Source organism: Notamacropus eugenii, chromosome 2, assembly GCF_028372415.1.
Source record: "Notamacropus eugenii isolate mMacEug1 chromosome 2, mMacEug1.pri_v2, whole genome shotgun sequence".
NCBI lineage: Eukaryota > Metazoa > Chordata > Mammalia > Diprotodontia > Macropodidae > Notamacropus > Notamacropus eugenii.
In genome coordinates this window covers 508,565,404-508,589,173 of record NC_092873.1, presented here as the reverse complement: position 1 = coordinate 508,589,173, position 23,770 = coordinate 508,565,404, and the positions used below count along the sequence as shown (strand labels likewise).

Sequence of the window (23,770 nt, the reverse complement as noted above, 5' to 3'; positions counted from 1 at the left end):
TTACAACTGGTTTGGGACCTTAAAGGCTATCCAGTCCCACCCTGCTATTTTACAGATGAGAATATTGAGATCCAGGGAATTGTCCAAAATAATAAGGTTCAGAGCCCTCTGACCCCCTCAAATCAGGGAGTGTTCTGTGTCCTACCCTGTACTTCCTCCAAGCCTTTCATCCTTCCTCACATTTCCCAAGAACACTTTGACCCCCATTACAAATATATAATCTTCTGCTGTCTTTGAAAGCCTTTTTCAACCTGGCTCTCTCACACTTTCCCAGTCTTTTTGTACCTTACTGCCCTCCGTGTGTGCTACAATTTAGCAACCCTATTCTTCTCTCCCTTCCTAATACACAAAATGTCATTCCCTAACTCCTTGCATTTTCACTGGCTGGCCCACATACCTGGAATGCTTTCCTGGCTCTCCTGTACCTGCTGGCTCCCCTTATTTCCCTTAAGATTCAACTCAAATCCTACCTTCTGCAGGAGGCCTTTCTAGGTTTTTCCTACTGCTAGTACCTTCCCTCTTCCCATGGCATAGTTCTGGATCTAGTTCAAATGTGACCTCAGATACTTTTAACTGCATGACCTTGGACAAGTCATTGAACTTCGATCTCCGTTTCAACTGTAAAATGGGAATAATAATAGCACCTACCTCCCAGGACTGCTGTGGAGATTAAATGAAATAACTTTTTTTAAGTTTATTTAGCGCACTGGCTGGCACATAGTAGGTGTTAAACAATTGTTTCCTTCCTTCTTGTGAGATTATCTTCCATTTGCTTTATACTTATTTTGCAGTTCTTTTTTTCTTTGCATGTCATCTCTCCCATTAGACTGTGAGCTCCTTAAGAGTAGTGACTGAGGTTTTTTCCCTTTCTTTGTATCTCCAGTACCTGGCATAGAAGGTGGGACATAGTAAGCACATGCCTGACTCTGAACCCCATTTCTTTGCATACCTGATTTGTCTCACCAATAATTCACCCCAAAACTTGTGGAGTTACTCCTTAACAGAGGGACCTCTCTCTTTTGGGTCATTGCATTCCCAGCACCAAGGACAGTGGGACTCCATACAAGGGACTCAGATCTGTGGTCTCAGGGATTAGGGGAGATCTTTCCAGTGATGGACATCTCCCCATCCATGTCAGTCAATCCCAAGCAGCTCTTGTTCATGTCCTCCTAAAATTTAGCACAAGGAGTCTACCCAACATGCTGGCAGACTTCACTGATTTCTCTTAAGATCAGGAGGGTACCTACCAGGGGATGGAGTGCTCTGCTTCTCATTTAGCCATCTCATCTTCTATTGCTGACATACAATTTCCCATTGACATCATTTACTTTTATTCTTCAGAATTATTCTTCAGCCTTTATCAAGTGGGCTCATACCCACCACAGGCTTCCATTACCCTCTCAGTGATGTTCATCCTTAATTCTTCAGAGGCAATGCTGTTCCAGGTCTCACCATTAAGCAGAATTACCAGTAAAATTTCTACATTGAAAAAAAAAGTGAGCCTTTGCTCTTATGGGGAGCTTGGGAAAAGGAAAGGGAGTGTACAATTTCCCAAAAGCAATCCAGCCCACTCATCTCTTCCTATAGACATGGCAAACTTAGCATGTCCAAAACTGAACTCATTATCTTTCTTCCCTCCCCTAACTTCCCTTTACTAGGAAGGGCACTGCCATTTTCCCAGTCATCCAGATTTACAACCTAGGTGTCATCCTTGACTCCTATCTCTCACCCCTCTCCAATCTGTTGCCAAAGCCCTCTTCATGAATGCCCTCTTCTCTCTTCTGACACTGTTCATCCCACTCCTAGACTGTTTCAGTAGTCGGCTGGTTGGTCTCCCTGCAGCAAATGAGCTTCCTGAAACACACAAATGACTATGTCAGCCCCTACTAAATAAACTCCAATGGCTCCCTATCACCTCCAAGATCAAATCTAAAATCCTGTTTGCCATTCAAATCCCCTTTATAACTTTGTCCACTTCTACCCTTCTTGTGACTCCTCTGTCTCCTTACTGCCATCCCCTAACTCCTGAGTTCCTTCAAGACTCAACTCCAATCCCACCTTATGGAGGAAGACATAGCTCCCAGTTCTTCCATCTGCTAGAACCTTCTTCTCTGAGGTTACCATCCATCTACTCTGTATATAACTTGTATGGACATGTCTCTTTCCCTTGAGAATGTAAGCTCCCTGAGAACAGGAACTGTATTCTTGGTAGCCTTATAATCCCCTTCATATACTCTATGATTCAGTGACCCTGGCCTCCTTGCTATTTCTCACACAAGATACTCCATCTCCCTACTCCAAGCACTTTCATTGTCTGTGCCCCATGCCTGGAATGTCCTCTCTCCTCATCTCTGCCTCCTAGCTTCCCTGGCTTCCTTCAAGGTTCAGCTAGTCATGAGGTTGGCTGCTTTGCACAGCCTTCCCTCACTCAAAAACAATTCAATGCGAGTCATGTCATCATCTCCCTGTTGTCATGGACCTCTTCTAGAATGATGTACAAACCACAATCTGAGTTGTGGTTTTCTATTTTATATATGTATATATATCTTTTTTCTATATATTCTATATATCTTTCTTTATATCTTTTTTTAACTTTTCTTTGTTACTGCCTTCCCTCTGTTAATTATTTCCATTTTATCCTGTCTATATTTTGTTCCATAGAATTATTTGCAAATAGTCTCCCTCCTTCAATTGTGAAGTCTGAGAGCAGGGACTGTCTTCTGCTTTTCTTTGTATCCCTATCACTTGGTACAGTGTCTGGCACAAAGTAGGCATTTAATAGATGTTTATTGACTGACTCTTTAATTCTGGTCAGCGCACTGTCCATCTGTACTCTCTCCCAGATTCACACAGCATTCGGCAAGTTCTGTGATATGTCCATTCAGACGAATGGTGAAATCTCTGTGTATATGGAGAGACAGAGACAGAGAGAGAGAGAGACAGAGAGACAGAGAGACAGAGAGAGACAGAGACAGTGACAGAGAGAGACAGAGAGAGAGAGAGAGAGACAGAGACAGAGACAGAGAGAGACAGAGAGAGAGAAAGAGAAAGAGAGAGAGAGAGAGAGTAAGCCTTCACAGGTGAATTATGCTTTATGCTCTCTCCTGATCCTCACAAGGATTCTTTGAGATTGCTATGGCAAGTCCCATTTTACAGATGAGGAACACAAAGGTTATGTGACTTCCCCAAGATCATCACTATATAGTAGTAAGACTGGTATACTATGCACCACTTAGATTGGTAAGACCCATCTCTGAATTAATGTTCTTTCTATGGCACCAGAAGAAGATTCCTTCCATAAGACAATCCCTTAATGATCCATTCTATAGGAGACCTCTCCTGATAGGAGAATATGAGAATACATCAGTATTCTCCTGACTACTAGAACTTTCCCACCTGTATGTAACTTGTATGTATTTATTTTCTTTCTCCAAAGATGTAAACTCCCTGAAGGCAGGAATGATCTTTTGCCATCTTTGGCATCCTTCATGCCAAACACAGTTCATGGCACATAGTAAGGACCTAATAAATGTTTCTGATTGATTGTTGATCTGTAGAAAAAGGGCCCCATCAAAGGAATTGAATAATTTAACCAAAGCAACCTTCACTTGTGTCTGCAAGATGGAACACCAAGATTATTCCCCTTATCTGGTCATAGAATATGAGACATGGCAAGACCCTTAGAGCCAACTACTCCAACAACTTCATTTTGACCCTGGGGAAGCTAAAGACCCAAATAGATAAGGATCTTACCCATATTCCCATAGAAATTAGCAACAGAATGGAATTAGAACTCATATCTCCTGACCCCCAGAGCCAGTGTTCTTTCCTCCGTGACCCTGTACTGAAGAATGTGGGAGAGGATGAGAGAAAAAGAGGATGAAAACAAGAGAGAGGAAAGGAAGGAGGGAGAGAGAAAAGATGACAGTGTGATTTATTTGGAATTGTATTATTAAGAGCTTCTTATCCTTTCTAGGCTGATTTCCCACTTTACAGTTTTAGTCCATGGGATGCTACTTTGAATCCTTCGAAATATGGTCTTCCTAAAACTAAGGAATAGGTCCCACCCTGCTTGACTTTTCTTTCTTCTATCAGGAAATTCTAAGAAGGACTGTTTCATCCCCACCCCACATCTGTATTCCCATCATTTCTACTTTAGTAACTAGGTCTTCCTATATGGTAAGAATCAGAGATTCTTAGAGATACAAAGAGATGTACACTTTTCTTCGTTGGTTCTTCCAACTTTTGAAGGGTGACAACAAGCCTGTAAAAACATTAGATACTCTTCTTTTGAAAGAGAGACAAAGAGACATATATACAGACACATAGACTCAGACACTGACAGACCCATGAAAAGAGACAGAGTCGGACAAAAGGATAGACAAATAGACACACAGAGTGTTCTTGCAGATGTCTGGATAACTGAAGACACCCAGAAATACTGCACCATGCTCCTATATCCACATCCCTATACTTATGGTGTTTCCTAAAATCTTTGTCCCTTTCCACTTCCTACCAAGGTGGTCTGCAGGATATTCTGATGACAAAATCACTTCCATTTCAGTCATTGTCAATCTTTATATAAATACTCTCCACCACTCTTCCTCCTACATGTGAGCATGGAGTTTCATCCCAAGAATACATCTTTTTTCTTAATTTTATTTCATTTCAAATTTGTGGAACAAAACAAGCATTTCCATAATACAGTATAATAAAGAAATGATTTGCCCATGAAGCTGCAATTCTATTATATACAACTTTCTATTCCTTTTAAATATTTAACAAAATAATCAGGAAAATTTCATTTTTCTTCCTTCCCCTCCACCCTAGAGAAGGCTACCATTATTCATAGATAGATGGATAGATGTAAAATTATTCTATACATATTTCTATTTATTAGTTAGTTCTTTCTCTATATTCCCAATACGCAATACTCCCCCCTCATCACTCTCCACCCATTTTTACCTGTTCTGTTCCTTCTGAATAAAATCTGCCCCTCCCGATCCATGGTCCTATCACTGATCTTATCCTTCCAGGTCTCAATAATAACCGTGAGGTCAGATTTGCCTCCTTGTGTTACTATTTCTAGATCTTCTCACTTGCTGTCTATACTTTGTATGTTGCCTGTAGGGATATTTGAGGTCCTATATTTTATTGATAGTTCCTATCTTAGAATTTATCTCCTATGAATTTCGGGACATCAATTTATTGTACTGCAAAGAAGCCTGAGTTTGAATCCTGACTCTCCTAAATTAATATGTGACTTTGGACAAATCTTTTCACTTCTCTGGATATATTTTCCAATTTGTCAAATGAGAGGAGTCAGACTAGATGGTCTCTATGTTGCCTTATAGTTTTAAATCAATCCTGTGATTTTGTAGGGACAGGTTATGAAGACCCCAAGATTTCAATTCAACAAACATAGGCAGAGTGATGTAGTAGAAAGGGTACTAGATATAGGATCAGGTGATCTAGGTTTGAATCCTGGATTTGCCTCTTATGTGACCTTGGGCAAGTAATTTAACTTCTCTCCAATTCATCCTCCACCAGCTGCCAAAGTGATTTTTCTAAATCAAAGGTCTTATCCCATACTCAACAAACTCCAGTGACTTCCTGTTACCTCTATGGACATATATGAAATCCTCTGTTTACCATTGAGTGTCCTTCACAAACCAACCCCTTTGTACCTTTTCAGTCTTTGCTGACTTCCAGGTAGTGAACAATCCGGCTACACTGTCCTACTTGCTCATCCCCCTGAATGACACTTGTTCTACCATCTTTATGCCTTTGCATGGGTATGGCTCATGAACAAAATGCTCTGTCTCTTCACCTTTGCCTCTTAGCATCCCTGGCTTCCTTCAAGATTTACTTAGTAACTTTTCTGCAAGAGGTCTTGCATCTCCCCTCCCCTTTTCCCCCACTAGTCCAGCCTTCCCCTCTAAGACTACCTTCCATTTATTCTGTATATGTCTTGTCTGTAACTATTTACATGTTGTTGCTTCCCCCCCATGAGAATGCAAGCTCCTTGAAGCAGGATCTGTTTTTGACCTTCTTTGTAACCTCTGTGCTTAGCACACTGCCTGACACAGATTAAACACCTAATCTTTGCTGGTTTGACTTGAATCAGATGATCAGTGAGGTCCTTTCTGGCTCTACATCTATGATCCTGTGATCTTCCAATATGTCAGGCATTGTTCTTGATTTGGGAGAGAGGAGATTGAAGGAAGGAAGAGAAACAGGTAGATACACAGAGAAACATAAAGAAATAGAAAATTTTTTCTGAAGAAAATTGTTTTATTAATTAGAGGCAGAAAGAACAATGAAAATGGAATAAAATAGCTTTGAAAGATAGATGGAGATGGAAAACTAGAGACAAAGCAAGAGATAGTTGGATGGGTGGATGGATGAATGGATGAATCGATGGATGGGTAGATAGATGTATATGGATAAATATATAAGGCATTATAGTGACACAGATTCAGCCAGATAGAAACCAAGTTCGCAAAAATCCCACCCACCCTCCTCTTACTCCTCCTCCTTCAGTAACAGGCCCACAGCAGGAGCTAGGTAGAGAGTTCAAGTGTACAAGTGAGAACACATGTATGCTGAATCCATTAAGTTGTGTGTGTGTGTGTACATACACATGTACACACTTACTTGTGTGGACTTGTGCAAGCCCACACTAGAAAATAGCAAAAGTAATTTGTTCTGCACCCCTTCATCCATTTCCCTTATGCTGAGCTCCCTCCAGCCTCCTACTCCCAATGACCACCTTCAGCCCCATTCCTCCAAAGAAGCCTCCGCCCTCATTCTCCATCCCACCCCTTCTTCATTCAATCCTCATTGAAAGAGAACATCCTTCTGGTTAGCATCTTCCCAGTGCCAGTGCCACCAGCTCCTATGAGAGATAAACTAAAGCAGGGAAAAGAATTCTAGATTTAAAAATAGAGGACCTGACTTACAGTTCTCGTTCTTCTATCGTGTGACCTTGGGCAAGTCACTTCTCTTTTCTGAGCCTCAGTTCTCATTTGTAAAATGAGGAGGTTGAACTGTCTCTAAGAGTCGTTGCAGCTCTGTTGTTCTTTGGGTAGCCATAAAGAAAGTCAGAAGAGGTAAGGATAGCACTGAGCTGAAGAGGGCAGATTGGGAACTGAAAATCACTGCCCATTGGCATCCTGAGTTTGGCTCCTGCTAAAAAGACAAAGGATAAACTGCACTGCAGAGAGAGAGGGGGCACTCTTTAGCACTTTCGTGGATGACTTGCTCGTCATTTGCAGCTAACACAAAGCTGAAATGCACCATCAAGATCTATAAGACTCCCAATAGGTTAGAAAGAGCCTGAATCTAAAATGAAGGGAAAATTCTATAGGAGTAAAAGGAAAAGTCTCATCCGTTAGCTCTAAAACCAACCTCAGGAAATGGGGGAAGCATGGCTGAGTCCAAAAGATTTTAATGACTGGAAATTTGATGTGAGTTGGCAGTGCCATGCTTTGGGGCTGCATAGAGAGTAAGAGCTTCGCAGCATAGAGGAGGGATTGTCCCATGGTCCTGTGCTCTACTCAGACCTTAGCTTGAAAGAGGCTGCTGAATTTTGGGCACCAGTGGTGAGTGAACCGGAGAGGATGCAGAGGAGCACTGCCAGACTGAAGGGCGTTTAGTTCATACCCCAAGAGCAGGAGTTGGCGAAATTAGGGATATTTGACCTGAAGATGAGAAGACTGGGAGACTAGGGACCTAGTGAGTCACTTAACCGCTCTGGGACTCAGATTCTCTTCTATAAAATGAGGAGGTTAGTCTGTCTTGATGGCCTTGAAAGTCTTTTCTTAATCTACAATCCTAATATGTAATAGCTGTCTTGAAGGCCCCGTTAGTGGGAGAAAAAAAATCCATGAATTCTGCTTAGTCACAGAGGTCAGAACTTGGACAGGAAGGAGATACAGAGAGAAGGAGAAAAGACATGGTTCCAAGGAGGTCAGAGAAGCAGAAACTTTCTATATCAAGGGTCTGGCACAGGAGCTTCGTGCGTAGTACAGGCTTAGTGGTTGTTGAGTTGAATTGACTTTTAAAAAATACATAACAAAAAACAAACTTCCCAGCAATAAAATCTATTCAAAGTGGAATGGACTCTCTCTTAAGGTAGTGAGTTCCCCATCAATGGAAGCTGCTTAAGCAGAATATGGAACAGAGATTCCTTTACCTAGCTGGAAGTTATACTAGGGACCATCTATGACCCCTTGCACCTCTGAGTTACAGTCATTCTGGATCACTTAAAACACAGTGCCACCTTCAGATTCTGGGGAGTGGGGCAAGGAGGGTGCTGAAGTTCCTAATGGAAGGTATAGGGGCAGACTGGTAACCATGACAGCCAAAAGAGCCTCAGAAAGGAGGTGGTTGGGTAGTGGGACTCAAGTAAGGAAGTCTCATCTCTGTCTTCCTCCAGAAGGAACTATAAGACTTTCCAGGGCTACAGAAATGGAGGTAAGGATCCTAAACTGTAGGGAAGTTCTGAGCCCCCACCATCAACCTGTCCAACTGCACTCTCCACTACCACCATCAGAAAGAATTAACAACCTACTGGGGCAATGCAAAGAATCTTGATAATAAGAGGATTCAAATCCTGCCTCTTCTGGGGAACTCATTTCTCAGTAGACCTCAATTTCCCCGGTGTAAAATAAGGAGATAGGGCCACTTGCAGCTAAAAATCTTATGAGCCCAACTCTTTTAAACCAAAAGACACATGTTTCTTGCTCTTTTTCCCCCTCCCAAACTCCTAGCTTGAGCTATGAGTGAACTGGAGAGGAACTGGAATCTCTTACCAACTCACATGAAGCAGGGAGGTTAGAATGGAGAGAGAGAGAAACAGAAACAAGGAGAGGAAAAGACAAGAAACAGCATGAAGAAACCATGGAGAGAGAAGACAAAAGAGGAGACAGGGACAGGAGAGAAAAAAAGGAAAAGGAAAGAGAGGAGAGTGAGAATGAAGAGAAAGAAAGAAAGTAGGGAGGAGGGGAGAGGGGAAAGGAAGAAGGCATTCAGAGAAGAAGCCTGCGGAGACTGGCTGCTGTTGGGACCCTCGGGAAGGAGCCAAGGCTCTCCACCGCCTCCTCCCCCATCCCCATCCCCCCACCCTCCCCCAGGTCTAAAGCCCTTTTCCGCCATGAGTCACAGGAGACCTGGCCCTGCGTCACAAAGTCAGTTTCACAGTCTGCAGCTTCTGTCCCCAGGCTTGGCTCAGATCTGAGCCCCAGGTTTTGGGGGGTGGGGAGAGGGAGGAAGGAGAGAACTGGAAGCATTTGCCCCTAGGTGTTCATTTCCAATCGAAATTCACCCCAGGAAGGAGGTCTCAGTCTTATCCTTAAGCGCACACTTGTCTCTCCTACACCTCGGGACCCGAAATCACCCCAGTCCATCACACAACTCCAGCTTCTCCGACTTGGAAAGGAAAAGGGGATGGGGAAAGCTCAAAAGAAAGTGTCCCTGGGCCTTGCGGAAGGGTACCTCACCTTGGGGTCACCCTCACCCCTACATTTGGTTGGCCTCCACTTACGAGTTGGGTTCGCTGGGATTCAACCTGGTCCCCACTAGAGTCTCCAAGGAGCCTAGCTCCGGGGACTAATCGGCCTTGGGATGAAAATGAGAAGGGGGATGGGGTCCAGTACAGACCCTCTGTTCAAGACTCGGATACTCCCCTGTTCCCGGCACTCGGACAGGGACAGAAGCAAAGCGAGACACATAACTTCCCACTACTAACTACTTGAGTGACTGGGCAGAAAGACCCAATAGGGTCAGTTCCTTTTTCTCCAGTGCTCAACAACCGCCAGGGGTTTGGGGGGGAGGAAGGAAGGGATTTTCCCATCTTGGAGGATAACCAGAGAGAAGGAGAAACTCACTCAGGAATCTCCAACCAGGTGGCAGCAGCCCTGGGTCTCGAACCCGGGTCCTCTGACTCTAGGACCAGCGCCTTCGAAGGCTTCTCACTCGGGTTCTGAGTCTCAGCAATCTCCTCAAGAAGAAGGTGGACTTGGGCAAGGCTCAGAGCTCTCCAAAAGCCCTGCCAACTCCCCAGTCTAGGGGAAGAGGACCCAGGGAGCGGAAGAGCCCTGAGCAGCCCTGGAAACCTGAGCCAGTCTCCCGCAGCGGCCACATTCAGCTTTTGACACTCCCAAGACATCCGGGGCCTAAGAAAATGCTAGATAAGGTCCCAGGGGTGCTGTGCCGCACCCAGGGCCTGGTAGGTGCTTTCTCTTTCGGCCTCTTCAGTTTCCTCTGCTGTAAAATTCTAATGACAATTAGAAGTTCCCTGCTGGAAGGCTTGAAGATATTGGATCACGCTGACTGCCTGGAAGTAGAGGGAGGAGGGAACGGGTTGACGCGCTCACATCTGGAAGAGCATGCCCAGGCTTCCCTGGAGGCTGCATCGTGCCCTCCCTGCCCCCAAGCCCGAAAAGGTCTCAGGCCGCCCCAGTTCCTCAAACCCTGGAACGCCCAGCCCTCTGCACCAGCCTAACTAGGGCTGCCTGTTGGACACGTGAGGACGGCGCAGATGCGGGGGGGCGGGGGGGAGGGGGGGATCCGGAGGTGGATGAGAGCCTTTCAGATCCTCCACTCATTAGCGGTCTTTTAGATGTCTCGAGAATCTAATTGAAAAGACTCCCCAACAAATTTTCCACTTCTCCCCTGCCCCACAAAAAAATTCACCTCCTGGACCCATCCCTTGCGAAGGTGACTTCAGCCTGTGGGCAGAGAGAGGCGTGGGGAGGACGCTGACAAGAGGACAGAATGGGATCAGAAACGACACCAGCGGTTCAGTTCCGACAAGGTTTCTTGCTCTGGACTGAAAGGCAAACTGGGCCGGGGCGGAGGAATTTAAAAGACCCCTCCTCTGTCTTTCCTGAGGTTGGAGCCGTAAACTCCCTCCGCAGCAGCTCTTTCCACCCTATCCGAAGTCTTACAGGCTACAGGGTCGAACTCCTGAGCCTCCTGTGCCCCAAGACTGGTTCCTGAACCCTGTGCCCCACGGTTACCCCAGGACCTTTTTAACTATGGAAACTCGTGCTACTCCTAAGGTCATCTGAGGGCCGGAGAGAGCCTGAGTTCTGAGAGATGAGGTAGACCCATTGGATGGATGGTAGGTAACCAGACAAAAAAGAGAAAGGAGGCGAGACAATAGTAAAGGAGAAGAGGGGAAAAAACCGTAGGAGAAGAGGGAGGAGAAGGAAACGTGAAAGGGGGAAGGAAAAGAAAAAGAAAAAGAGAGGAGGAAATAGGGAGTGAAGAGAAAGAAAGGGCAGGAACAGAGGCGATAAAAGAAGGTAGGTGGGTGGGCTGGCGGGTAGCCTGAGTCCGGGATAGAATGCCAGCTGCTCGCCCTGGCTGGACTCGGCCCTAGCCAGCCCCGAACCAGTCAGATGTGAATAGTCGGGTTAGGCTAAGCTCGGGAGGTTAACACCCAAACCAGTGGTTCCCGAAAGACCTGAGCGTTTGAGGCAAAGTCGCTGCTGCTTCCAACAATCTAGATGAAATAGTCCAGTCCACCATCATTTGCTAGAGACTGAAAGAAAGAGACAGAAACGACAGAGAAAACAGAAAGACAACAGAGAATGAAGACTGAGACGGAGATAGCTGGGTCCTCTGATCCCACAGGGCTCTGGTTTCTCAGGTTCCCTCAGTCGCTATGTAGCTCATACAGAACGTCTCCCCCACTCACAGAGTCTCTTTGGTTTTCAAAGGTCGGGGCTCCTAGAGACATTAAAGAGCATTGAGTCCAACCCTTTCATTTTACGGAGGAGGATTCTGAGGCCCAGGAAAGTCAAGTAAGCCTGCCCAAGGTCATTGGCACAGATAGGAAGCCTCGGAGTCGATATTCACTCTGAGATGCTCTGCATATTCCGGAGTTTTCGCTCCAGTCGAGCTCAAGAGATTTTTTGGAGTCCCAGGCAGGACCGAGCTCGGGCCTCAGGACATTCAGTCCAGGGCCAGAATGCCCAGGGATTGTGCAGGCACCTCTACTCCTCTCCGACAGCAAAGACTGAGTTTGCCGGCTCCTCTCAGGAGAGTATGGAGTTAGTTCAACAAGGTAAAGTGGTGGGAGACTGCTTCGGAAGCCAGGCACAGCTTGGACCCCACCGCCCCTACGCGCTCTCCGCGGGCCCGACAAAGAACTGTGGCCTCCTTCTCTCTGTGAGCGAGGAGGGAGGCAGAGCGTTTCTGGGAGTGTCTTTTCCGTGTCCAGCGCATCCCAGATTTAGGAAGCCGAGATCTATATTCCGGGAGAAAATCTGATGCCTAAGGCCTCCCTAGCCCAGGTCCAAGAGGGCATTTCGGCCTTATCCCTACCCCCGAACCTTCCCGAGTCAGGCCCGACCTCTGCTCCTCAGGACAGTTCCAGCTTCCCGGTTGCTCACTGGCTAGCTTTTGCTATTTGCCCCAGTCCGGGCAGGACCTAGCCCCATGGCTGGGGCCGAGACACACACAAAATCTGCATACTCCGGCTCCCACTCCTGGACCCTTAGATACTCGTACACAAGCGCGCGCGCGCGCACACACACACACAATCACAGCTGAAAGAGATGAGAAAGGAAAAGGAGAGAAGTAAGGAGAGGAAGGAGGGAGGAAGAGAGAGGGAGGGAAGGAGGGGGGAAGGAGAGAGAGAGAGAGAGAGAGAGAGAGAGAGAGAGAGAGAGAGAGAGAGAGAGAGAGAGTGAGAGAGAGAGAGAGAGAGAGAGAGAGATTTGAGAACCTGCGTCTAGAGGAGACAGAGAAAGCCAGAGCCAGAAAAGCCTTCGAGGTGGAGAGGGGCGCCCAGGGCTCTGAGTAAGAGGGCGAGGTGGGACAGGAGCAAGGCAGTTGGGGTGAGGGGTGAGGGGTGAGGGGTGAGGAGGGGAGCCAAGTGCTCAGGCCGGGACGAGAAGGCCAGATAGGGCTTCCAAGTAGCCAGGTAACTTCACCGAAAGATAGACTTTCGGAAGCAGCGTCCCCTAACTTAAACTCTGTTAGTCAGCGGCCTAGCGAACTGGCAAGCGGGAATGGTTGACAGCGGCTCCCATTCCAACTGAGCTAGTCTGGGGCTTGCGTTCTCCAGACTGCGGGGCCGGAGGCAGGCGAGGGTCCGAGGCTAGGAAGTTGCTGCTTCGCTTGCTCCAGAAGCACACAGGCTGAACACTCTTCACCCACACAACCCAACCCAACCCGGCTACAGCCCCTGCGCATACTGGGGTTCTCTTCCCTTCAGAAATCGCCAATTGAGGGAGGGTTGGGGAAGGCGTGAAACTATGTTGGAATGGCACCCGGTAGCAGGCCAAGAGGTGCATAGAAAGAAGCACATGGCTCTTGTGGGTGGTGCGGCTTGTGGGAGAAGATGGAGAGGGATCCTCGATAGGCCTTTGGAACACGTAGAAAGGGAGAGGGGGCAGTAGAAGGAGAGAGAGTGAGAAGATGAGGTCGTGATGTGAAGGTTGAGAAAAGAAACGGGCCTGTGATGAGACAACCGATATGCGCAGGGACAGGGCTGAGGAAAGGACGTGCGCCGACCCGGAGCAGAGGGTCCGAGAGGCATCTACCCTGCTCCCATCTCCCCCGACTTGGGACAAGGCGCCAGCCACGTTGAGGGGCATATTGCTATCTCATTCCTGTGCCTCTGCCTGACTAGGCGAGTTACTTCTCTCCTCTGGGATCAGGCTTGTCCATCTGTAAGATGGCAGGGCTGGACTCTTGGGACCGAAGGCAAAGTCCCCACTGCCTAGATTGGAAGTCGAAGCCCTGATGTGTGACTTTAAGGCAAACCCCTTCCTCTGGGTCTCAATTTTCTCAATTTAATTTTTGATGTTTCTCTCTCTCTCTCTCTCTCTCTCTCTCTCTCTCTCTCTCTCTCTCTCTCTCTCTCTGTGTGTGTGTGTGTGTGTGTGTGTGTCTGTCTGTCTGTCTGTGTGTCTGTCTGTCTGTCTGTCTGTCTCTCTGTCTCCGTGTATGTTCGTTCCCTCTCTGTATAAAAGCGGAGATTTTCGAGATGATTCTGCAATTGGTCTTCTGTGCTTTTCCCCTCTGACCGATCTAGAGAAATTTCATTAGGCCACCGGCTTTGAGATAGAAAGGCAGGCATGGTAGGGACTTGTGGTGGCAATTGAGAGACTAGCCATGCACCAGGCAGGGGAAGGGATCAAAGAGTCTGAGGAGGGGGACAGGGGCTAAGGTATCTAGACCTAAGTGTGGGAAATGTAGAAAAGGAGGAGCTAAGGACAGAACAGAGAGTTTAGGGGGGGTGTGAAATTCGAAGAAAGACGGGAGAAACATTACTTAGGAAGTGAGAGACCCAAAGCTTGAGGACCGATCACAGCCCCTTTAAGGTCCAGGCACCTGTTCCCCACAGCCCCTTACCCACCCCTGGGTCGTCGCACGTTCGAAGAAACAACATCTGAAAGAGGATTTAGATTTAAGGAGGGTAAAGAAGCTACTTCCCATCCTCGCCTCCTCTCCACCTCCCCCAAGTTCGTAAGATTCCTTATATGACCCCCGCTCTGACCTCAGGCCCCCAGCAACATCTCCACACTCCCAGAGTACTAAAAAAACAAACAAACAAACAAAAAACCAAACTTTAAATCCTACGGGAAACGTGAGTAGAGCGAGTCCCTGGAGAGCCAGAGCTGTCGGGTCCTGACAATGGATTGACGTCAGTGATGTCCTCTCTCTGGGCCTCAGTTTCCTTATTTGGAAAATGAAAAGGCTAGCTTTCATGAGCTTCAAGAGTTCTTTCACTAGCAAGGTTTTCCAGGAATCTCGGCATCAAATTCTAGGTCGGGGAACAGTCGGCCTTTCTTGTCTTATATTCACAAGAGAATCCTAGTGCTCGAAGAATTGGGATTTGGTACAGTTCTGCGTGCCCTGCAAGGACCCTATGCATCTTTCTCCCCACCACCCTCCCCCAGTTGTGTTCGGGCAAATTGTGGTGATAGAGGGTGAATGGTGAGGGAGAGGCTATGCCAGATAGCTAGGGTGGGATAGGGAAGAAAGAGACAACCCCAGAAACAGGTTACTCTTGGGAGCCAAGCAGGGAGACCAGGAGGTTTCTTTGGAGTCCGGCGGTAACACCGTCTTTTCCAAAGTTCTGGGCTCCCATTCCCGGGAAATCTCCACCCAGGGATCGGGACCCTTTTTCTTCCACCATCCGGGCTGGTTGCATAAGGGCCAAAAACCAAAATAATTTCACTGTGGGGAGGGAGCTTAGAACTTAGAATGGAGAATATCAGCTCTGGAAAGGAGCTGGAACATAGACCAAGGTATATGAAGTTTTGGCAGGCTATCCCAGCTGTTCCAAGGTGACAAGAGCCATATTTCTCCTCTTCTTCCTCAGTTCCTTTGCACAAGTTGAACCCGATGCCTGGAATGCACTCACTCCTCACTTTTTTTTCCTCAAAAAGAGCCTGGGATTGGGAATCAAAGGATCAAATTCCAATTCTGCCATTTGCCACCAATGTGAATGAATTGTGGCAAATCATCTAACCTCTCTGAGCCTCAGTTTACTTATCTGTAAAATAAGAAGGCTGGGGTAGATGACCTCTGACGTCCCTTCCTGCTAGAATCTTGAAAGCGTGTGATCCAGCAAGACTCAGCCCTGGGACCTCCTCTTATACGAAGCCTGTTCTGATTATCCCAATTATTATTCTGTACCTCTGGAAAGTGCTTCATAGTGTATCCTGGTCCCCTCCCAATAGAACATGTTTCTTTTGTCTCTATATTCCCAGAGTCAAGCGCGATCTAGTGCTTAGACGCTTAATAGATGGTTTCATAATTGAACTGAATTGGAAGAAACCTTAGAAAACTGAATAGGAAGCTGCAAGAGAGAGACTTCAGAAAACTTTGTGTTCGACGTCGTTTTAAGATGAGGAAATCGGGACCCAGGGAGTGAAAAGGACTTGCTGCCGATTACACCTGGAGACAGCAGCCGGGCCAGTACTGGACCCTGGGTCTGTCACTCTCTCCCCATCACCTGCAGCTGCTTTCCCAGAATCGATCCCTTCTCTAATCGGCGCCGGGTGGCGGCTGCTAAGGACTGCCTCTTGATGCACCAAACTGGGTTCGCGGAAAGGACAGAGGCTTGGTTTTCCCGGACCAGGCGACTGAGCCTCTGACCCAGCAGCGAATCTGTCTGGAGTGATGGAGAGAGGCAGGAAGGTCGAGGGATGGAGGAGCTCAGGCTGCGACCCGAGTCCGCTTGGAGCGAAAAGAAGGGATTCCCCACAGGTAGAGCAACCGAGCAGGGGGCTAAGGAGGATAGGGAGCTTCCCAGCCCTGGGCCAAGGGAAACCTCGTGCCCTCCTAGTCAAGACCCGGGAGCAACCAGTCGCCGCCCCCTCGCCTTGATATCTTTATCCTTGCTTCGGCAAAGAGAATCCTTTAAATGTCTGAGCACTTAGGAGACTTGGAGTAGGGGGAGACGAGAGAAACAAGCGACCCTGGTCGTCCGCGAGGAAGTGAGTGAGGCTGGCAGAGAACCTTTAACTGACAAACGCACTAATGAAAAAAAAATCCACTTTCCTACTCCTCACGGGTAACAGCGCAGAGGGACCCCGTATCTCAGTCTGTGCAGAAGCAAAAGAAGCGGAGAACTCGAGTCAGAAAATAAGCAGCCGAAGTGTCTCTTTTCAAAAGAGAATAATTCTAAAGTGGATGGATGTTTCTATAGCCTAGGTGATATGCATCCCGGGCTTTGCCCATCGTACAAATGGACCCTTACACCCAGACCTGCCACCCGCCTCCCGCCGGTGACTGCGGCTGTATTTGAGCGTCTCTGAGACCACCTGACCTCTCTTCCTCGAGTACCAGAGCTTCGGTGCGCCTTCTATCATTTAGATCTCTCCCCAATCCCGCATCCCTGCAACACCTGAAGTATTGGGAGCTGGCCGGGTCCAGAGCTTTGTACGTAGTGGGACCCGGCAGCTGTTTGCTGTCAAATCGAAAGGTTCCGATTTATCTGCGGCTTTGCTTCCTGAGTAGACCCTGGCTCCTACCCACCTACAGCAGGAGCTATCAGGCTATTCCTTCTCCTCTCTCTCTCTCTCTCTCTCTCTCTCTCTCTCTCTCTCTCTCTCTCTCTCTCTCTCTCTCTCCCCCCCCCCTCCCCCTCCCCACCTCTCCTTTGCTCGGACGCTCGTTCTGGACAGCCCTGGCCTGCGATTCCTTTAGCTCGCTGCCCTTCCAGTCCTGCCCAATCCGCCGCCTTCCTTCCGAGGCGGGGTTTAAATAAACGAACTCGGGGGCCAGGAGAGAATTTGGGAGAGCGGGGGTGGGGAAAGGGAAGAGAAAGAAAAATCGACACAAAGGAAGGAGGCTAGGTTGATGGGAGGGGGCGGGAGATTGGAGAAGGGGTGCTTAGGAAGCGGGAACCCTCTCCCCGCGCGGGTCGGGACAAACCCGGCTGCGAGCAAGAAAGAGCGAGTGAGCTAGCGAGCGAAGGGACCTCTCCCGTAGCTCGCGTTTGCGGCTCCTGGGTGGTCCGAGTAGAGGCAGAAAGGAAGAACAGAGAGAAGCCGCCACTAAACAAACGGGCTAAGGGTATAGGGAGCTGGGGGGTGGGGTGGCACAGCACAGGGGCGCCCCCCTTGAACAGACCTCCGGACCTTCTCCCCCCTCCCCTCCCACCTCCGAGGCACCTATCCTAAGGACCCTCTGGGGGTGGGGGAGAAATCAATATTTTGGGGGAAGGGGAGGGAGGACATGATCCAGACTCTCCCTCACCCCCAATCCCAGCCTCGGGCATCCAGATTTCGATTCGGGATTCTCCCGGAAATCGGAGACTGAGCGATATTCCCTCCCCACTGCACACTCCCCGCACCTTTGCTTTTTGCTTCTCCAAGAGCCGGAGGGAAAGAGATGAAATTGACCGAAATGGAGGGAAATTGACCACGGAAATTCGCCAATTTTCTCCCCATTTAAAGTCTCTGCTCTGCTTGCTGTCTCAAACGGAAGCCTGTTTTTCTGAGGATGTTTTTGGTTGTTTTAATCTTGAGAGGTTAGAGTTTGCCTTTGATGTTATTATTGTTGTTGACGCGATTAATACTAACAATAAGAAGAGATGGTGATGATAATAAACAATAATACCAAAGTCTGCGGGAGAGTGGGGGCTGCGAGCAGCTGTTGATTTTTCCCAAGGTGCTTTCTGGCTCCCCGGTGGGGGCGCATCTCTGTCCGCTGGGATGAAGGGGGGTGTTCCATTCTATGTTCTATGCTAACACCTTCCGGCTCTCAATCTGGTCTCTATGACAGCCGGCCCCCTCCTCACTACACTCTCTGCCTCCGGATCCCTAGGGGAAGATAGACTCCCACCGCCTCTCTTCAAATGAAATCTCTTGTGTGTGTCTGTGTGTGCGTGTGCGCTGAGTCTGAATTTTCAACTCAGCCTCATAGAATATCAGAGTTGGAAGGGTTCTTAGAGATTATCTCGCTCTACCCCGCTAATTTTACAGTTGAGAAAACTATAATGGACTAGCCCATACACAGTGATCTAGAGAAAAAACCAAGATTAAAAGTCAGGTCGCCTGACTTCCCGTTAGGGGATTTTTCCACCCTATCACCTGCTTTCCTCTTTTTGTCCATTTCATTTGAATCTCCCAAGTTTTCTCAGTTTTATGGCTCTCGTTCCTGCAGAGAAACCGAGAGGAAGAGAGAAAGATGAGGGAGGAGATGATTTCATCCAACCTGGTCCCCTCCCTCCTTCCCCATTCCCAGTAGCTTCAAGTCTGAGGACTGAGATGAGGGAAAGGGGGAAAAGGGCGCCAAAAGCTACAACACATCCCCTTCAAAACACAAACAGAGTACAGGTAGGGAGGGCTGCCTTTCTTCCTTCTAGTCTGAGGCTTGTGGGGCCAACCTTCGCTTTAGTACAGGGGTATCTCAAAGTTTTGGGCAGAAAGGTCTTCCGATGTTCTTTCTCTTCTACACTCACTCCCTTCACTTCTAGAAATGTGGAAGGACTACGTAGAATCATAAAAGAAAAAAAAATGTTTCAAAATAGACTGTTAGAACTTGAAGGAACCTTGGAGTGTGGAATGTGTAGAGTATATTGTGTTAAATAAAACATAATGTTAGAGTTGGAAGGAGCCTTAGGCTATATCAGAGCTGGAAAAGCTCTGAGAACTTAAGAATCTGTAAATGGAAAATAGTCCAGCTGTTAATACTGGAAGGGAGTTTGGAACAAAAAAGGTTATGGTCTCTAATCTTGGATTGCAAAGGACCTTGGAACATAACTGATTAGAATATAGACAAATTAGTACCGGCATAGCCCTAAAAACACAAACTGTTAAATAACCTAACTTTGGAGCTAGAAGGGACCTGTGGAGCATAGAATATTAGAGCAAAGGACAAAGTATATGATACTATCTATCAACCATGCTAGTTAAAAAGAAATCTCCTTAGAAACTATCAATGTTAGAATAGAGAATGTGGGGACCAGAAAGAACCTTAGAATGCTAGACTGTAAAATATTAGAGCTGGGACGGCACTTAAGATGCAGAATGTTCAAACTAAGAAAGACCTTAGAATACAAAATGTCAGAGCTGGGAAGAAGATTGGAACAGAGAACATGGGAACATAGGAAAAATATTGTTCCATATTAGATTTTAGTCTGAAGGGACCTTAGACAGTAGAATGCTAAAATATCAAATATTAGAAGTGGGAGGGATGTTAGAATACAGAAGGTCAGAACTAGAAGGAATCTTAGAATGTTGTTATGTTAGAAAACAGTACAGATATTGTTTGAATATAGAATTCTGAGGCAAAGAGACCTAAGAACATAGAATGTTAGAGTATAGACTCAAAGAGTGTGAAGAAGGGGCTTTAGAGTTCAGAATTCTGAATCTGGAAAGACCTTGGAAACTGTCCTAGGCCAATCCCCTCAATTTACAGCTGGGGAAGTCAAGGATTTTCTGAACTCATTCCTACCCCATCACTGGCAAGCATTCTGAAGCTGGGGTAAAGGGCGACACCGTCAGCTCCGTTCCATTCTTCTATCTTCCTACTATCTTCTAGACTCCTGGGAACCGACTGATGAACCTGGGGCTCCTGCGGGCCCAGGAATGACCTCCAGGAATTTACAGCCTGAGTTATTTTGGGGTGGGTAGTGGGACCATATCTATATAGCATCTATGAACCCCCATATTCGGCTGGCCCCAGGTTAGGAGTCATATCTAGCCCCAGGGAAAGATCCTACATTCCCAGCATCCCAGAGTAGAGAGCAGCCAATTCCCCTCATTCCTCTCCCCAGTCTAAATCCCATAGATTCACAAAGAAGGCCCGGCTGCAGCAGCAATGCTCCCTGCTTTTTGGTCGTAGCTTTCATTGAGTTCTATTTGTTCTTGCTTAAGAGGGAAAATCATGAAGACCACTGATTCCTCCCAGTTACCCAGTACCCAGTACCCAACACAGCCACCAATCCTAGGCATAACTAATGCACTGACCCAGAGTAAGGTGAGAAGGGCCCAGTGTTTGTCCTTGGCTTGTCTCGATCTCTGTTTCTGTCTCTCACTGATTCTCTTCCTTCTGTCTCTGTTTCTCTTTCTTGTCTGTCTCTCTCTCTATCTGTCCCTCTCTGTCTCTACCTCTGTCTCTATCTCTCTCTGTCTCTTTCACGCATGCATGCATGCACATACACACATACACACACACACACACACACACACAAACACACACACACAGTGCAGGAGTGAAAGGCCCTGGTGCAGAGAAGCAATCCAGTATAGCCGCCCACCCACCCTTTCATTTCCTCCCATTATCCCACTTCGAAGCAGATTTTTTTCCACCTATTCCCAATTAGCAAAGGGTGGTTTCTCAGAGGTCAAGGACAGTGATGAGGGGCTCCCTTTACCTTCCTGTTTGCACATACTCTGCTGGCCTGGGAAGGAGGGGGGGATGTGGAGGGGAATAGCCAACTTTCTTCTGCAGAGCTTTTAAGAGAACTCAGGTCAGTGAGGAATGAAAACATTCGACCTCAGTCTTATCTGCATGCCTGACCCTGACCTCCTCCTGAGCTTCCTGGCCCATGTCAAGGTGATTCACCCTAAGGTGAGGGTTTGCTTGTCTACTCGTTTATTACTCTCTGGGCTCTCCAACCTTTCTATGTCTAGATCTGCCTGGAGATGGGGTCCTGTGTCTTGTCCCTAAAGAGTCTCTGATCTCTCCTGGGCTACCTATCACCTTGCTCAGACCAGAAAAGTCTGAACAAACTCCAGGCTATATAGGAAATTAGTTCTCCTTCTTGTCTCAGTGGCAGGAGCTGAATATGGGGGACTGACCTTGTCCAGCAGCTCCAGCTCCTCACCCTCAACACACATATACACAGAGTCCCATATACTCTCACACACAAGTACACTTTCATGTGCACAGATATATTTATACACATATATTCACTGTCGCCCACACTTATAATCACACATACAAATGTGCATACATGGTGCTCCATTCACACATATAGTTACATACATGCATACAGTCATTCATTCTCACATATCCATACAGATGCTCTCACACATACATAGCTCTACAATGCTAACTGAACCCACAGGTTTCTCCAATGTTTTTCCATTTCACTTTTCCACAAGCTTTGAAACTCACAGGGGGCTCAGACCAGCCTGAATTTCTCTCTTCATCCCCTAAGGGCTTCACTCTTTAATAATCATACCCTTTGCTTGGTTCAGAAAAGTGCAAGGTGAATTATTTGGGATGGAAGTGACAGCCCAGCTTTCCCTCATACTCCAAGTCTTTCTTCCATCATCACTTCCAACCTGGGACAGCCTACCAGCCAGTCTGCTCAGGCAGAAAAATGAAAGAGGAAGAGGAAAGTCTAGTTCTATGTGTGTGTCTCTGTCTCTTTGTGTCTCACTATCTGTCGGTGTCTCTTCCTGTGTCTTTATGTCTCTGTCTTTCTCTCCATCTTCCACTGCCATGTGGGGGAGGAGGAAATGAGGAAAACTCTTCTATCCTTCAAGAAGATCCGGGTCCACCACTCCCATTCACGAATTCCAGAGGGAAAGAACAGAGAAAGACAGAGACAGAGACACAATCAAAAACAGGCAGATGGGGGAGACTGAAACATTGAGAGATGTAGGGAATGAGGGAAAATGAAATGCAGAAAGGGGCCAAAAGGAACAAAGAAGGCCAGAGTCAGATCGAGGGAAGGAAGCCACAGAGCCATCACAGACCACCCACCCCCCCCTTAGGGAAAAGTGCTGTTCACTCTCTAATTTCCCCAAGAAATTCGACCGAGCTGTCTGATGTGCGTGCATCTCTTTCCCCAGAAAGAACTATGGAGCCCCAGTCTATCAGTCCTGGCCGTGTCTTTCTGATGGTCAGCTTGGCCTCAAGGGCCTAAACCTAGCTCTGTCCAGGCAATGGCAATATGTAGAGAAGATGGAGCTGTGGGGGTTTGGCCTGGCTGGGCAATGAGTTCGCTCTGGGCCTCCAGCCTCCAACAGCCAGGCAGCTTAACCTGGCCAGACTTCCCAGTCAAGGCATCTGGAGCCATCGCCCAGGCAGCTGGGATCCCGCTTCTAAAGGAAGTTGTGTGTCCTCAAGGACTCCAAAAATGGACTAGGGAGGGCCATCTCCAAATTACTCTAGTCTAAACTCCCAGCACAGCAGCCCATGAAGCTCTCTGTACACCATCTCTGGATACCCTTTTTACTCTCAAATTAAATGAGCCTCACTCTCCACTCTCCTTGGCCACCCAGAAAGTGCAGGTGGCGATCAGAATCTACCCTCCCTTCCCTGGACCCCAAACCAAACCAAGTCTTCTCTGCCTACTTCAGCCCCTCCTAAGACACCAGGAGTTGGGGCTGACACAGAGAAAAAGCTAATCTCTGAGGCAGGTTTTGCATGGACACACACATGAAGTGATTCCTTGAAAACTAATGACTTGGCTCCAGGGGCCTTTCTATTGACTAGCCTAGAGGGAAATGAGCAGCTCTCCCTCCCCCCCCCCCCCCCCATAAAGGTGTCTGCCTCCAAGGGATCAATCTGGACTCTGGCTCCCCAACTGAACAAATGGAAGGTCTGCCTGTGAAATCGAAAATGAAAGCTAGAAGACTGAAGGGGTCACCTCACTGCATAGAGAACACTGTCAGAGCCAGAAGGGTTCTCGGTGTCCAACTAATCCAATACTTCTGTTTTACAGATAAGGAAACTGAGGCCCACAAAGTTGCATGAACTCATAGATGGTCAGAGCTGAGAGAGTTTTAAAAGTATAGAATATAAAAGTGAGATCTGGGAAAATCTTAGAACATTGAACCCAGAATATTTGATGGGAAAGTGGGGCCTGAGTAAACATCGAGTCCAATGCCTTTTCTTTCAGAGGAGAAAACAGACCCAGAAGAGAAAGGTCTTGCCCTAGGTCACATGAGGAATTAGTTGAAGAGATTGGACTGAAACCCAGTCTCACTAGATCACAGGATTTAGAAGTGAAAGGAAAAATCCTTAGAAGTCATACAGCCATCTCCAAATGAGGAACCATTCTCCAAATCCTGGACAGCCTGGGTGACTGACTCACAGCTCCCAACCAGGGCTCCTGGGTCCAACTGGTCCGATCTGGGGTTTGATTCAGAGGGCTGAGTGATCCAGATGGTTAAAAAAAAAAAATTCCTTCTTCCTCACTCCACCTTACTCCCGCCATCCCCAGCCACCTTAACCGTGTTTTCTGGGCGGCCTCCCTCCTTCAACCCTAGCTCAGACGCAGGCCTGAGACGGAGCCTCCCAGGGCGGAGGGACAGAGGGAGACAGATGCCATAGC

The 23,770-nt window shown here is 47.5% G+C and overlaps 1 long non-coding RNA gene across 1 annotated transcript; it reads right to left on the bottom strand.

The window, feature by feature from the left end:
• Window positions 1–616: 616 nt before the first annotated feature.
• On the bottom strand, window positions 617–9,094 carry LOC140530106 (uncharacterized). Its single transcript, XR_011975794.1, has 3 exons — window positions 6,963–9,094; window positions 1,730–1,854; window positions 617–1,479 (listed from the first exon to the last, which is right to left on the bottom strand). It is a non-coding gene; the product is annotated as an uncharacterized lncRNA (long non-coding RNA).
• Between the last annotated feature and the right edge of the window lie 14,676 nt (window positions 9,095–23,770).